Source organism: Myotis brandtii, unplaced genomic scaffold (assembly GCF_000412655.1).
Source record: "Myotis brandtii unplaced genomic scaffold, ASM41265v1 scaffold6, whole genome shotgun sequence".
NCBI classification, from domain to species: domain Eukaryota; kingdom Metazoa; phylum Chordata; class Mammalia; order Chiroptera; family Vespertilionidae; genus Myotis; species Myotis brandtii.
Genome location: NW_005370271.1, coordinates 328,565 through 341,908, shown reverse-complemented (window position 1 = coordinate 341,908; position 13,344 = coordinate 328,565). Strand labels below are relative to the sequence as shown.

General features: G+C 46.7%; 2 long non-coding RNA genes across 2 annotated transcripts in view; one reads left to right on the top strand and one right to left on the bottom strand.

The window, feature by feature from the left end:
- The window catches only part of LOC106728365, a 2,894-nt gene extending 177 nt beyond the window's left edge, over nucleotides 1-2,717 (top strand). Inside the window, exon 2 of the long non-coding RNA XR_001364664.1 lies at nucleotides 2,407-2,717. This is a non-coding gene — a long non-coding RNA (uncharacterized LOC106728365). The remainder of the gene's footprint in view (nucleotides 1-2,406) is intronic.
- Nucleotide 2,718: 1 nt separating this feature from the next.
- LOC106728364 lies at nucleotides 2,719-8,623 on the bottom strand. The gene is made up of 2 exons (XR_001364663.1): nucleotides 8,535-8,623; nucleotides 2,719-2,929 (listed from the first exon to the last, which is right to left on the bottom strand). It is a non-coding gene; the product is annotated as an uncharacterized LOC106728364 (long non-coding RNA).
- Nucleotides 8,624-13,344: the final 4,721 nt, after the last annotated feature.

Sequence of the window (13,344 nt, the reverse complement as noted above, 5' to 3'; positions counted from 1 at the left end):
CCTGCACGTCCTGCTCGTGCGCGCGGGCCTGGCGCCAAAAGCCTGCGCAGCCCACCCTGTAAGATGGCGACGGCAGCCCTCGGCGTGTGCGGGGCGTGCAGGGCGAGCGGGTGGTGAGCCAGAGAGCCGTTCGACTCCCTTCCCGCCTCCCCTCATGCCTCGCGGGCCTCCAAACCGGCATAACCAGGATGTCTGACTTGCCTACCGGCCTGGGCTCACAGTTCACCGCTTTCCCGAAGTTAAAGCTGCAGGTTCCAGAGACAGAGGGGCCTCCGGATCATTCTTTGTTGGGAAGAAAGGATGTAGCTGCCGGCCGGACCTACTCGTCTCTGCACTTGCGGAGGAAACACCGCCCAAGTTGAAACCCCGCATCTTGATGTCATGTTGGGGGCTGAAGGGGGCCGAGTCCGCCTTTTCTGTGTGAGCAGGGCAGGAGCCAGGCCTGGGAGACCAGCAGGGCCGTGTACCCCAATACGCACCCACTCGGGTCGGGGAGGCGGATGTGACTGCCCCCACTTTGCAGCCAAGGGAAAGAGTGGAGAGGAGTAAGGTGCCCAAACCGGTGGAACGAGAGAGTTCTCCAGCTCCGATAACGTGCAGGCTGCTCAGTACCTTTGCACATACGTCCTTAGGGATGTCCAGTAGTTTGATCCCTAAGGATATATGTGCATAAATATAGGCTAAGAAATGGACTTGCGTAGCAGAAGGACAGGTATTTACTTACAAATGTATGTACAGGTAATTGCATCTTTGCACTGTGTACATAAATAGGGTCGTAGTTTACATATCATGGTCTTAGCCCATAGCTTGGGCTCCTATAACAAAATACCATAGACCGGGTAGCTTATAAACGACTGTTAACGTTAAGAAACATTCAAACCTGTAAAGAATTGTGAGTTTGGGCCAAACTGTTGACAATTGCCAGGAAGCAGAATCTCAACGAATTGAGAGAATGTTCGAGAGAATGGTGTTTTTCACCTTGTTTTATACATTACAATCAAAATGGGTTACATGAAATCCATTGGTGATAGATTAGGGAGGTGGGAGAAAGCAAAGCGGGGTTGGGGGGGACTCTGGGATTGGGTAAAAAATAAAATGATAGACACATGCTTCTTTTACACAGGTGGGTACAGGATAGTTAACAGTCAACAATTAACAGATAACAATAACTGAGAGAATGGGTGGTATGCGGCCTGGCGCCCTCGAGCATTGGTTGTACCCTCGAGGGGTCCGGAAAAAGGGAAAGTTACAAGTTACCCTGAGATGCAGAAAGACAATAGGCTCAGTAAAGATCGAAGTGGATCTTTGTCAGGGAAGATACTGGCCTGGGACATGGCTACCACATAGACTGCTTTTTAATTGGTTTTCATTTCAGACCATCCTTTGTGGTTACTTCAGGTCTCTTGAGTGTGCAAGGCCACCCACCACACAGGTCTCTCCTGAGCTGGTCAGGTTAGCATGTGGCCCCTTTGCTTCCACACAACAGAAGTTTATTTCTCACAGTTGTGGAGGTTGGAGTCCAAGATCAGAGTGCCTGCATGGTCAGGTTGCAGACTGCTGGTTGTATCCTCAGATGGTGTAAGGGGCGAGGGAATCGCTGTGGGATCTCTTTTATAAGAACACGAATCCTATTCATAAGGGCTCCACTCTCATGACCTCATCACTTCCAAAAGGCCCCCACCTACTAATACCATCAGCTTTGGGGGGTGGGATTTCAATATATGAATTTTGGGGGGACGCAAGCAGAGGACAGCAATTGTTCTGCAAGTTCCCTTTTAATTTCATGTTGCTTAGTTCTCTTCCCACTGCATTCTTTTTAGGAGTTGTATAATAGTCCATAGAATGAACATATATACTATTTTTTAAATTCTAAGTTTTATTTAATTTTTCATTTGTTAACACATTTTGTGATGGAAAATGTCAAGAATGTACAAAAATAGAATATTATGATGAACACCCGTATGCCAATCACCCAGCTTCAACAAGTATAAATGTGTAGTCCTTTCCGAGGAGGCGGCATCTGAACTGACTCCTGAAGCATCAGTGGAGGGAACCATGTTCTCAGCAAAGGAAAGGACACAAGCAAGTAAATGAAGGAAATGCATGGGACTAGCAGGTCGTTCTTTTGCCTGAGGTTATAGTAAGCGAAATTAGAGTTTAAAAAACTGGGAAAATAAAATTAGAGCTACAACACGGAAGGCTCCTAAATGCCGGATAAGAGATTTCTATAGTTAGCCTTGGTGGGGTAGGCCAGTTGGTTAGAGCATCAACTCTATATGCCGAGGTTTCGGGTTCAATCCCTTGTCAGGGCACATACAAGAATCAATCAAGAAATGCACAAATAAGTTTCTCTCTCTCTCTCTCTCTCTCTCTCTCTCTCTCTCTCTCCCCTCCTCTCCCTGTGAGCATGAACAAGTCATCTTTTCTGTCGAAGAACAGTTTAGACAGCCGCCATTGGACTGCGTGACTTGGCAGCCACCTGTTGGCCACATGGCTTGCATCTCTCCAGGGGCCACCATCTTGGAACAGCAGAGGCCAACCCCTCCCTTTGAATTAGCCAATCTTGAAAGACTGCACCTGAGCTCCAATCCAAGGGAAAGGTCATGTGCTTCAGAGATTATAAAGCCAAGCAAGGAATAGAGTGAAGATAATGCCCTTTCCATCCCAAAGCACACAGTAAACTAACACAGAGCTCTGACTTGAATAAAAGATTGCCACTACATTTGGGTATTGTTTATTATCTTATGGAGAACCTCCTCTTCCAGGTAAATTATTTTATTGCAAAGATGCCTTCTTAGATAGGATGCTGTTTTATGGCAACCTTGCTGAAATTCGCCACCTAGCGTCTCTAATCAAGAGGCAGGGACAGCTCGCCAGCTCCATTTCCCTTCAGGAATGTTCGCACCAATCCCTTACAAGGATGCCTTGACTGTCCTCAAGCAAAACAAAGGAAAGGGTTGATAGGGAATGTCACCATTTCTTTTTCATTTGAAACATGTTTGAGAATGTTTTCAGTGGCAGGTATTACAGGAGGTTAACTGGCATGTTAGCCATTTTCTCGGGCTCTGGATTCAGCCTCGAATCAGGTGACAAAGTGCACCATCCACACATTACTTCTGGGAGGTAGCTAACCCAGTCCTATGCACTATAGCCCATCCCCCATCTCCAGACTAGAGAAAAGCACCCAAGAGAGGCACCGAGGAGAGGAGAGAATCCTTTGAAAGGAAGTGAGGGCTTTCCCTACCCTTACTTCAAGCCGAATCGGGAGGCTCCACTTGCCCCAGTGCTACCATGGACTGGAGCAAAGGGTGGTGAAGGAGTTCTGGAAAATTTGACCTGTGTTCCCTGGAATTTAGATGGATCCACAGACTGCTGCCAGACTCTCTCTCTCTCTTTTTCTTTTTAATTTTTTAAAAATTTATTGATTTCAGAGAGGAAGAGAGAGAGACAGAAACATCAATGATGAGAGAGAATCATTGATCAGCTGCCTCCTGCATGCCCTCTACTGGGGATCGAGCCCACAACGTAGGCATCAATCCCCAGAATTGGGCCAGAATCAAACTTGGGACCCTTTAGTCTGCAGGCCAACGCTCTATCCATGAGCCAAACCAGCTAGGGCCTACCTGACTCTTGCCTGGAAAAGTCTGTGATGGCAAAGCAAAGAGAGCTGTAATGGGCTTGGCCTGCACTTCCAGAATTTGGCACATCCAGGAACAGCCAAGTACAAAAGTCTTACAAGGACCTTACCAAGAGGATTTGGTCTGCTGGAGTGAGGCAAGCCCACACTACAAAGGCTGTCTCCCCCCATGCCCCCTCCTCAAGATTTAAATATATTGCAGAAATAGAACAAAGAATTTTTGTATATCTTTCATCCAGATTCCTCCAACGTTACCATCCTACATAATCACAATACCGTGATGAAAGCCAGGAAATTAGCACTGAGACAATACCATGATCTGATCTCTAGACCTTATTCCAATCTCACCAGTCCCGCTAATAGCCCTTTTCTGTGCGTTTAGCTGTTATGTCTCCTTCACCTCCTTTAGTCTGGAAGTTTCTCAGTCCTTTGTCTCTCGTGACCTTGACAATCTGTGAAGATAACTGGCTGGTTATCTTGAAGAATAGCCTTCATTTGAGGTTCGGCTGAGGTTTCCTTGTGATTAAATTCAAGTTACACACGTTTGTTAGGGATACCACAGAAGTGATGCTGTGTCCTCAGGGCATCATATCAGGAGGGACACGCTGTTTGTCCTATTCCTGATGAAGTTCACATCCATCACTTGCTTAGGGTGATGTCTGCCAGGTTTCTTCATCTCTGAGTCTAAGTCAATACCCCATTTCTCATGGAATTTTACCCACTCTTTCTGGCCTCCATTCATGAGTTACCTAGAAAGTTATTTCCATTGTGTTTGCAAATAATGTTCTATTTTCATGTTCTACTGTAAAGAAGAGCTTGTCCTTCTTGTCTCTGTATGTCAGTATGGATTCATGATCCTTGTTTTATTCTATACTAGAGGCCTGCTGGGGTCCAGCCCCAGCGGGTCCAAGGGTCCCCAAAGGTGTGGACGGAGTTGGCAAATAAGGAATGGCGAAGTTCTGGTTAGGATCCAGCGAAGTTCTGGTTAGGATCTCCAGCCAAGTTCTGTCTCTAGGTTCTGTCTCTAGCTTCTGTCCCTAGGTTCTGTCTCTAGTTTCTCCACACTTCAGGGGAAAATTCCTACCTGGGGAAACAACCTTTCTCAGAGAGGTGACCTTGGTTAAAACACATAGCGCCAAGAAGGTGAGCAAACATATTAAGAACAGTATGCCATATACGCCAAGTCCCTTGAAACATATGCTGTGCAGATGTTTCTTCCCTGCAGCGACTGTGTCAAGCAGCAAGAATGGACTGGCTCCCAGCAGAGGCCGGTGCACAAATCCGTGCAGGAGGAGTCTTCTCAGCCCAGCCTGCACCCTCTCACCCCCGGGACCCCTCGGGGGATGTCTGACTGCCTCTCACAATCCAGGACCGCTGGCTCCTAACTGCTCACCTGTCTGCCTGCCTGATCGCCCCTAACCACCTCTGCCTGCCTGATCATCCCTAACCACCTCTGCCTGCCTGCCTGATCACCCCTAACTGTTCCCCTACTGGTCTGATTGCCCCTAACTGCTCCCCTGCTGGCTTGATCGTCCCTAACCGCCTCTGCCTCGTCCTGCACTTGGGACCCAGGATTCCCTCCCCTGGCCAATTGCAGGCACCCTGGACCTGGGTTTCCCTCCCTCTGGCCGGCCGCAGGCACCCAGGATCCGGGATGGCTTTGCCTGGGCTGGCTGCAGCTGCAGGGGACCATGGGCAGGCAGCTTGTCCTTCTCCCAGGCCACAGCCCCAGCCGCTAGCACCCGGAACCATGGGGCAGGCGGCTTGGGCCTCTCCTGGGCCGCAGCCTGGCTGGTCCCCATTCCTCTCTCACGAGCTCATTTGTGCCTGGCTGGTCCCCATTCCTCTCTCACGAGCTCATTTGTGCCTGGCTGGTCCCCATTCCTCTCTCACGAGCTCATTTGTGCCTGGCTGGTCCCCATTCCTCTCTCACGAGCTCATTTGTGCCTGGCTGGTCCCCATTCCTCTCTCACGAGCTCATTTGTGCCTGGCTGGTCCCCATTCCTCTCTCACGAGCTCATTTGTGCCTGGCTGGTCCCCATTCCTCTCTCACGAGCTCATTTGTGCCTGGCTGGTCCCCATTCCTCTCTCACGAGCTCATTTGTGCCTGGCTGGTCCCCATTCCTCTCTCACGAGCTCATTTGTGCCTGGCTGGTCCCCATTCCTCTCTCACGAGCTCATTTGTGCCTGGCTGGTCCCCATTCCTCTCTCCCCAGTGTTGAGTGCCTGAGCCCTTGGCATGATGGTGTGACAACAATTTGCATATTAGCTCTTTATTATATAGGATGTTGTAATTTAATATTTTAATATCGAATTTCTTGCTCAAATTTTCCCATGTTTGACCATTGAAGCCCGTTCAGATGGGCTCCTGTGCCCTTTTGACTTATTCTATCACTTTTTGTGTGTGTGGTTCTTATTTTCTGTCTCACATGCATCTTGTACAGTCCTTGCCCTAACCCCAGGATCAGCCACTTCAATGTTTGTGTTCAATATTTTTTTCCTTCGCCTTAGATATATAGTCAAAATATTTTTTTTCCAAAGTTGCTTAGGTTAGTTCTTTTCTGCTGCCACTCCCAGTATGGTTATGTTGTTCATTCATAACACAGGGCTGGTAACTATTTTCATCTCTGTATTAGTTTCCAAAGGCTGCTATAACCAGGTATCACTGGGTACTTAGGCTGGGTGACTTCAACAACAGAAATCCACTGTCTCACAGGGCTGGAGGCTGGAAGTCTGAGATCAAGGTATAGGCAGCATTGGACCCATTGCTTTTAGAGGCATCATCTTGATATCTTCCTTCATTTTCACAGGGCGTTCTCCCTGCACACATGTCTGTGTCCAGATTTCCCCCTTTCATTAAGGACATCAGCTGTATTGGGTTAGGGGCCCACCCTACTCCAATGACCTCAGTTTAAATTAACTCATTATATCTGCAACAATCCTATTCCCAAATAAGGCCACACTTTGAAGTACTGGGGGCTAAGACTTGGACAGATAAATTTTTAAAGGAAGAAAAAGCCCCCAAATGGTAGCGGAAACTGCCTGATCATCCCTAACCACCTCTGCCTGCCTGCCTGATCACCCCTAACTGTTCCCCTACCGGTCTGATTACCCCTAACTGCTCCCCTGCTGGCCTGGTCATCCCTAACCACCTCTGCCTTGCCCAGAAGAGGAGAATACTGGTAACTTGAATTAGTCATATGCCACATTTAGATCAGGGGTGGGCAAACTTTTTGACTCGAGGGCCACAATGGGTTCTTAAACTGGACCAGAGGGCCGGAACAGAAGCATGGATGGAGTGTTCGTGTGAACTAATATAAATAAGTAAACATCATCATCATTACATAAAAGGGTACGGTCTTTTTTTTTTTTTTAGTTTTATTCATTTCAAACGGGCCGGATCCAGCCCACGGGCCATAGTTTGCCCACGGCTGTGTTAGATCCAAAGCAGTGGTTCCTAGGAGGTTGGACCATCGCTGTTTCTGCCAAATGGATATATGAGAGGAAAGATACAGAATGAGCTATAGCCCCTGCTTCTGTGTTGGTTCTGAGGTGTTGGCAAAAAATGTCCAGCCTATAGAAAACTTTTATAAGAGTTCGAGCCAAAATTTTGAGGACATGCCCCAAAGCAAGAGATCAAGGGATTGAGAAAAATGCTGGGGAGAATGGCAGTTTTACAGCTTATTTTATATGTTAGAATCAAAGGAGAAAACATAAGGAAGGTGCATGAAATCCATTGGTCATGGATTAAGGAGGCAGGAGAAAGCAAAGCGGGGACACCTCTAGGGCCGGACATAAAGCGAACTTCTTGTGCATTGGTGGGTGCAGGATGGTCACTAATGAGCAGTTCCGCACCTGGAGATGGTATGCGGGGAGCAGGGTAACACTGAGGGGTTCTGTGGTCTCATGCCCTGTGCCTTCGAGGGGCCTAGACAAGAAAATGGCTCTGCCATTTCCCTGGATGTCATCCTAGACGCGTAAGAACAACAGACAGCCGCTCAGTGGATAGAGTATCGGCCTGCCGACTGAGGGGTCCCAGGTTCGATTCCAGTCAGAGGTACATGCCCAGGTTGTGAGCTCGATCCCCAGTAGGGGGCGTGCAGAAGGCAGCCGATTAATGGTTCTCTCTCATCATTGATGTTTCTCTCTCTCTCTCTCTCCCGCTTCTGCTCTGAAATCAATAAAGTTATTAAAAAATATTATCTCTTTCAATAAAAAGAACAATGGACAGAGTGCACTGAAGGTGAAGACTGACCTTTGCTAAGGAGCGGGACTAAGGCCTGGGACGTGACTGCCGCCATGACCTGCCCTGCTAGGAATTTGAGATCAGACCCTCCTGTGTGGTCACTCCAGCAACGTGCTCATTTGAAATTAGACAATAAAAATGGATATTAGGAGGCACAAGCCATAATTCGGCTGCTCCTGCCAGCAAGCAAGGTCATAGAGGCACGTGGAGTTTCCATGGCACTCGTAGTAGAAAACCCAGCTCCAGTTCCAGTTTCCTGGGGGTTAAGAGAATCCCTGTAGAGAGTATGAATCATGGCAAAGGCACTGTGAACCTAGAGCCTGCAACTGTGACCACAGCTTCTCATTCCCAGCTTCCCGACGTAGGCCGGCCAGCTCCTTTGGTGAGCCAGTCTGTGGTGTGGTTCTGTCATTCATTCCTGGGAGCTCAATCAGCTCTTCCAAACCTTCCAATGATTCCCTCATATCTGGTAAGAAATCTGCTGCTGCCAACCGGAGTAGATTCTGTTATCTGCAAGGGAACCTTGACCCATACAATTGGTAACACTTAGCGTCCATGAGGGCTCAGGAAACAGGCCCTTTCGCACCCCACTGATAGGACTCTAAGTTGATGCAATCCTTGTGATGCTTGTTGTGTCTTTAGAATTCTTACCTTTGGATCCTGTTATTCACATCGAGGGCTGAATCCCAAGGAAATGATCAGAGATGCACGCAAAGGTTTGTAATACATAGAAACCATGACGATACTTGACAGTTGTTAAAGAAGAATATTTTAAACCATAGCAAATAACAAGCAAAACTGTTCATGATGTCATGCTCAATGGAAAAGGCCATCTACACACATACATATTTCAGTGCTGTGAGTGAAATAACATGGTGCTTTTGATTTGTTTCAAGATACTTCAGGAAGAAAAAAAAAAGCAGTGGAAGGAGCCAGATGAAACACAACTGGCAAAATGTGGATGATTACTGCAGCCAGGTGTTGGGCACATGGAGATTCATTGTAGTTTTCTATCCTACCTTATTTTATTTTATTTTTTTAATCCTCACCCAAGGATATCTTTCCATTGATTTTTATAGAGAGTGAGAGAGAGAGGGAAAGACAGAGAGCAACATCAATGTGAGAGAAACACATCGATTGGTTACCTCCAGCATGAGCCCTGACCAGGGTCTGGGTCAGGGAGGAGCCTGCAACCGAGGTATGTGCCCTTGACCAGAATCAAACGTAAGACCCTTCGGTCCACTGAGCCAAACTGGCTAGGGTACCCTTTTTGAGGTGTGTCTGAGAATTTCCATAATATAAACTCTTAAAAGTTTAAAAGGAAAATGAAACAGAAAATAAAATTGCATGCATAGTATATGCCCGGTTTTATTATAATATGAATATAGCCCCCCACACACATAAAAGAGAGACTAAAAACTAAGCCCAAATGAAAAGATCAGGGGTCACCAGGGGTTGGGGGAAGATGGAGGGAGGGATGACTAGGCAGAGCACAGAGGATCATTAGGGCAGTGAACCTATTCTGTACGACACTGTAACGGTGGACATGTGACATTATACCTTGGTCAAACCAAGAGTGAACCCTAATGTCAACGATGGACTCTGGGTGATAATGATGCCGATCTAGGTTCATCAATTTTCAGAAATATCCCACTCCGGTGGGGGGTGCTGATAACGAGGGGAGCTGAGCATGTCTGGGGCAGCGGGTATATGGGAAATCTCCATTTCTCCCATTGGAATTGGCTGTGAACTGAGAACTGCTCTAAAAAATAACTCTTTTTAAAAAATACATCAAAATGTGAATAGAAGTTATCTCTGAGTGGTGAGATTAGCCTGATGCTAACTTGCTGAAATGTGTATGTGTTGTTATCAATATGTGTATTATGAATATATATATATATGCACATATACATATATATATATACACATATACATATATATATATATATCAAAGGGTGTCTGTTTAAATCAAACTAGCCCAGATAATTTAGAAAATACTTTGAATTGCAAGTATGTCAAATTTTATTTACCAAGTTTGGCCGATAAAGATCAGTAGTCAGCCCTAGCCGGCTTGGCTCAGTGGATAGAGCGTCAGCCTGCAGACTGAAGGGTCCTGGGTTCAATTCCAGTCAAGGGCACATACCTCAGTTGCAGGCTCCTCCCCGGCCCAGTTGCAGGAGGCAACCAATCAATGTGTTTCTCTCGTATTGACATTTCCCTCTTCCACTCTCTCTAACAATCAATGGAAAAATATCCTGGGGTGAGGATTAAAAAAATAAAAAAAAGATCAGTGATCAGTGGCCAAAGGGGCCACGTGAGGGTCTCCCAGAGCAAGGAAAAAGTTACACTCAGCGGTGACACCGGTAAGACTCCACACATCCTGACACGGATGAGCTCCTTAAAGGCGCGAGACACATCACCAGACGGCCCATAAACAGACTGGGGGTTCAGCGGCCATCCAGGTCCGTCACAAGGAAGGAACTAACCAGCGTGCAGTTTCAGGGAGCAAGGAGGGAATGGGAACATAGCTTAGACTCCCTGCCCTGCCGCAGGGCCGCTGTGGGGATCAGAAGGGAGCCAGTGCTGCCTCACTGAGGGAGGGCCAGCAGGGACAAACTGGCCCTGGCCTCGCTCTCCACCTTGGGCTGCCTACCTGGAAATGACACGCTGACGTTCTTTCCATCTTCATAGATGCTTTTCTATTTTTTCCTGGTGAATGAACACCCTGAAGTTCTGCTTCCCATCTCTGCTTCCTTATTCATTCAGTTTATTCAGCAGGTATTTACAAAGGGCCTACTGTGTGCCGGGCGAGGGAAAGAAAGACGTCACAGCCAACTTCTAGGTCTGGGGGCTGAGCAGCAGAGAGAGTGGTGGTCCACGAACACAGGCAGCTGGATGTAGGAACCCCGGAGCCTGGGGGAGAGGACGGGATGCAGAGAGCATTCCGGGGAGTTAGTTGGGGACCACTGGTCCCCAGAGCCTGCCTAGAGATTGGCTTACCACCAGCATTCAAGTTCTGAACCCCGAGACTGAGGATCTGACTCTGATCTGGATGACCCTTTCCTGAGGAGTGGTTCCTCCCCAGGCTGAGTTAGGAGGGTGATCAACTCACAGAGGACCAGCAGAGGGCGCTGGAAACTAGACAGCTCCTAAGGTTGATGTGGCAATGGGTCAATTTCAGCTTTTAGCACATTGAAATAATTGGCAAAGGGTACCACAGCTTGGCTTGTAGCCTGAAACAAACCAGACTCTGTAATATTTCTACCCTGAAATAGCCCTAAATTTTTCCTGAAATGCAAATAATACAATCAACAAATATTAAAGAAAAATGGATCATGTACGTGATGTAGTTAATGATCTTACGAGATTTCTTTAAACTCACGTGGTTGGCAAAGAGCTAGTGTTTTAGAAGATACATTTTGTGCCTGAGTAAAATCCCGATCAAGTGTCCTCTGAGCAAGAGTTAAAAATTGATAAAATGTGCACACTAATTACAGTCCATCTGTTTGTGGACAAGTGATATTAACAACTTTTCCCTCCCAACCCGGAGCAAAGTAGTTCTGATGCTGAGAGCTACTCGTAGGGCTTTACGTACACAAACCAAAGGAAAGCAAAGGACAAAATAGAAAATGTGTGCAACTCGAGATTTAAAAATCAATTTGTTTCTTCCTTTGCCGTACAGCTTTGTGGAGGATCCAACGAGATGGCCCGCCAGTATTTGTGAGACCCCACAGAGCCTGGCACACAGCAGGCACTCAATAAATGCTAGTTCTTTTCTTCCTTTGCTCCTTTGTTGAATTCTCTTCTCAATTTACTTCTTATGAAAACATTGTGTTTCCCACATAGATTAGTAGCATTAAATAGCGTTCCCTGTTATTGATTTGGGATGTCAGGGATGCCAAAGCTACAACGCAGGGGCTCCTGGCAGAGAGAAGGCAGATTTACAACGGAGAACTCGCTCAGTGGGCCGGCGGCGGCGGCGGCTGTTTGCTTTTGATAATGTGCAATTACAGAAATTCACAAAGATCCTTTTAAGTGGGCAGTGCCCTGCTTTCAGACTCGGTTTGCGCAGGCATACATCAACTCAGAGACTGGCTGTCGCCTTGCTATCGAATTAGCGCTATACTTTTGACAAGTACGCCAGCCACATCAGCACGTTAATCACCCGATAACCCACTGTGTCTCTTTATGCTAATAAATAAAACATCCTTCGTTAAATATTTCCTAGTAAGCACTAGCAGGCCTGTAATCTCCACCCCTGTGTTACAAAGTAAAACGATAGAACAGTCATCCAATCCGATCCAATCATGTCTAGGACTTTTACAGACAACTAATAGCTCCGATTGCAAAGTGCACATCAGATACCAATTGAAGGGTGCTCCTCTCTTTAATATAATGCACTATGCATATCTCACTAACTGTCTCGTGATATCAAATGAATTTAACAAGATGATTATGTAGGTCAAATTACTTAGTAAGTTCTTTGAAGAATGGCTCTTAGACCTATTATGACTTTTAATGGCACAATTTGTTAAATGATTGGAATTTCTAGAATCCTGCCTCTGAGAGCCTGTCAGAGGCACTGGCTCTGTCCTGGGGAGTCTATTTTTAAAACCTACTTCTTGCTCCTGGCAATTGAAACAAAGATAACCACCAAAGAGCGACTTCTTGCAGCTCATTCTTCATTTTCAATTATTTAAACGACTTCCTGATCGCCAAGTCATAATTTGAATATTCCATTTTCAAATAACCTTCTGACCAGATTTCTTTCAACTCCATATGAGAATGTCCCGAGAGTTCTTTTTCTCCCCTCCCCCCCCCAAATATTAAAAGTGACCCTGCTTATGTAATCTCAGGAATCAAAGCTTAAACTTATTAAAATGGGGAGCCAGTTCTTTTATTGTACATTTGTGACAGTCATTGTAAAGGGAACCCTACTGGAATAGGATGGAACCATTCAGTTTCGGCACCTGGAGTATTGTCTTGGTCTAGATTGCCTCTCAGAATCGGTAGACATTTAAATTTTTCTTGGTTTAAGAAAGCCTAGCTCTAGCCGGTTTGGCTCAGTGGATAATGTGTCAGCCTGCGGACCAAAGGGTCCTGGGTTCGATTCCGGTCAAGGGCACGTACCTTGGTTGCAGGCTCCTCCCCAGCCCGGATCAGGGCTCATACAGGAGGCAACCAATCGATGTTTCTCTCTGTCTTTCCCTCTCCCTTCCACTCTCCCTAAAAATCAATGGGAAAATATCCTCAGGGGAGGATTAACCAAAAAAAAAAAAAAAGAAAGTGTAAGTTTTACAAAATTGCCCACTGAAAATCATGTACTAATCTCTTTTATATATGTATTTGAGGCCTGGTGCATGAATTCATGCATGGGTGGGTTCTGGCCGGTCCTGCCCCCAATGGGTGGTGGTGATCAGGGGCGGGGCCAGCTGGGGGGGGGGGGGCCGGTTGGGGCCCA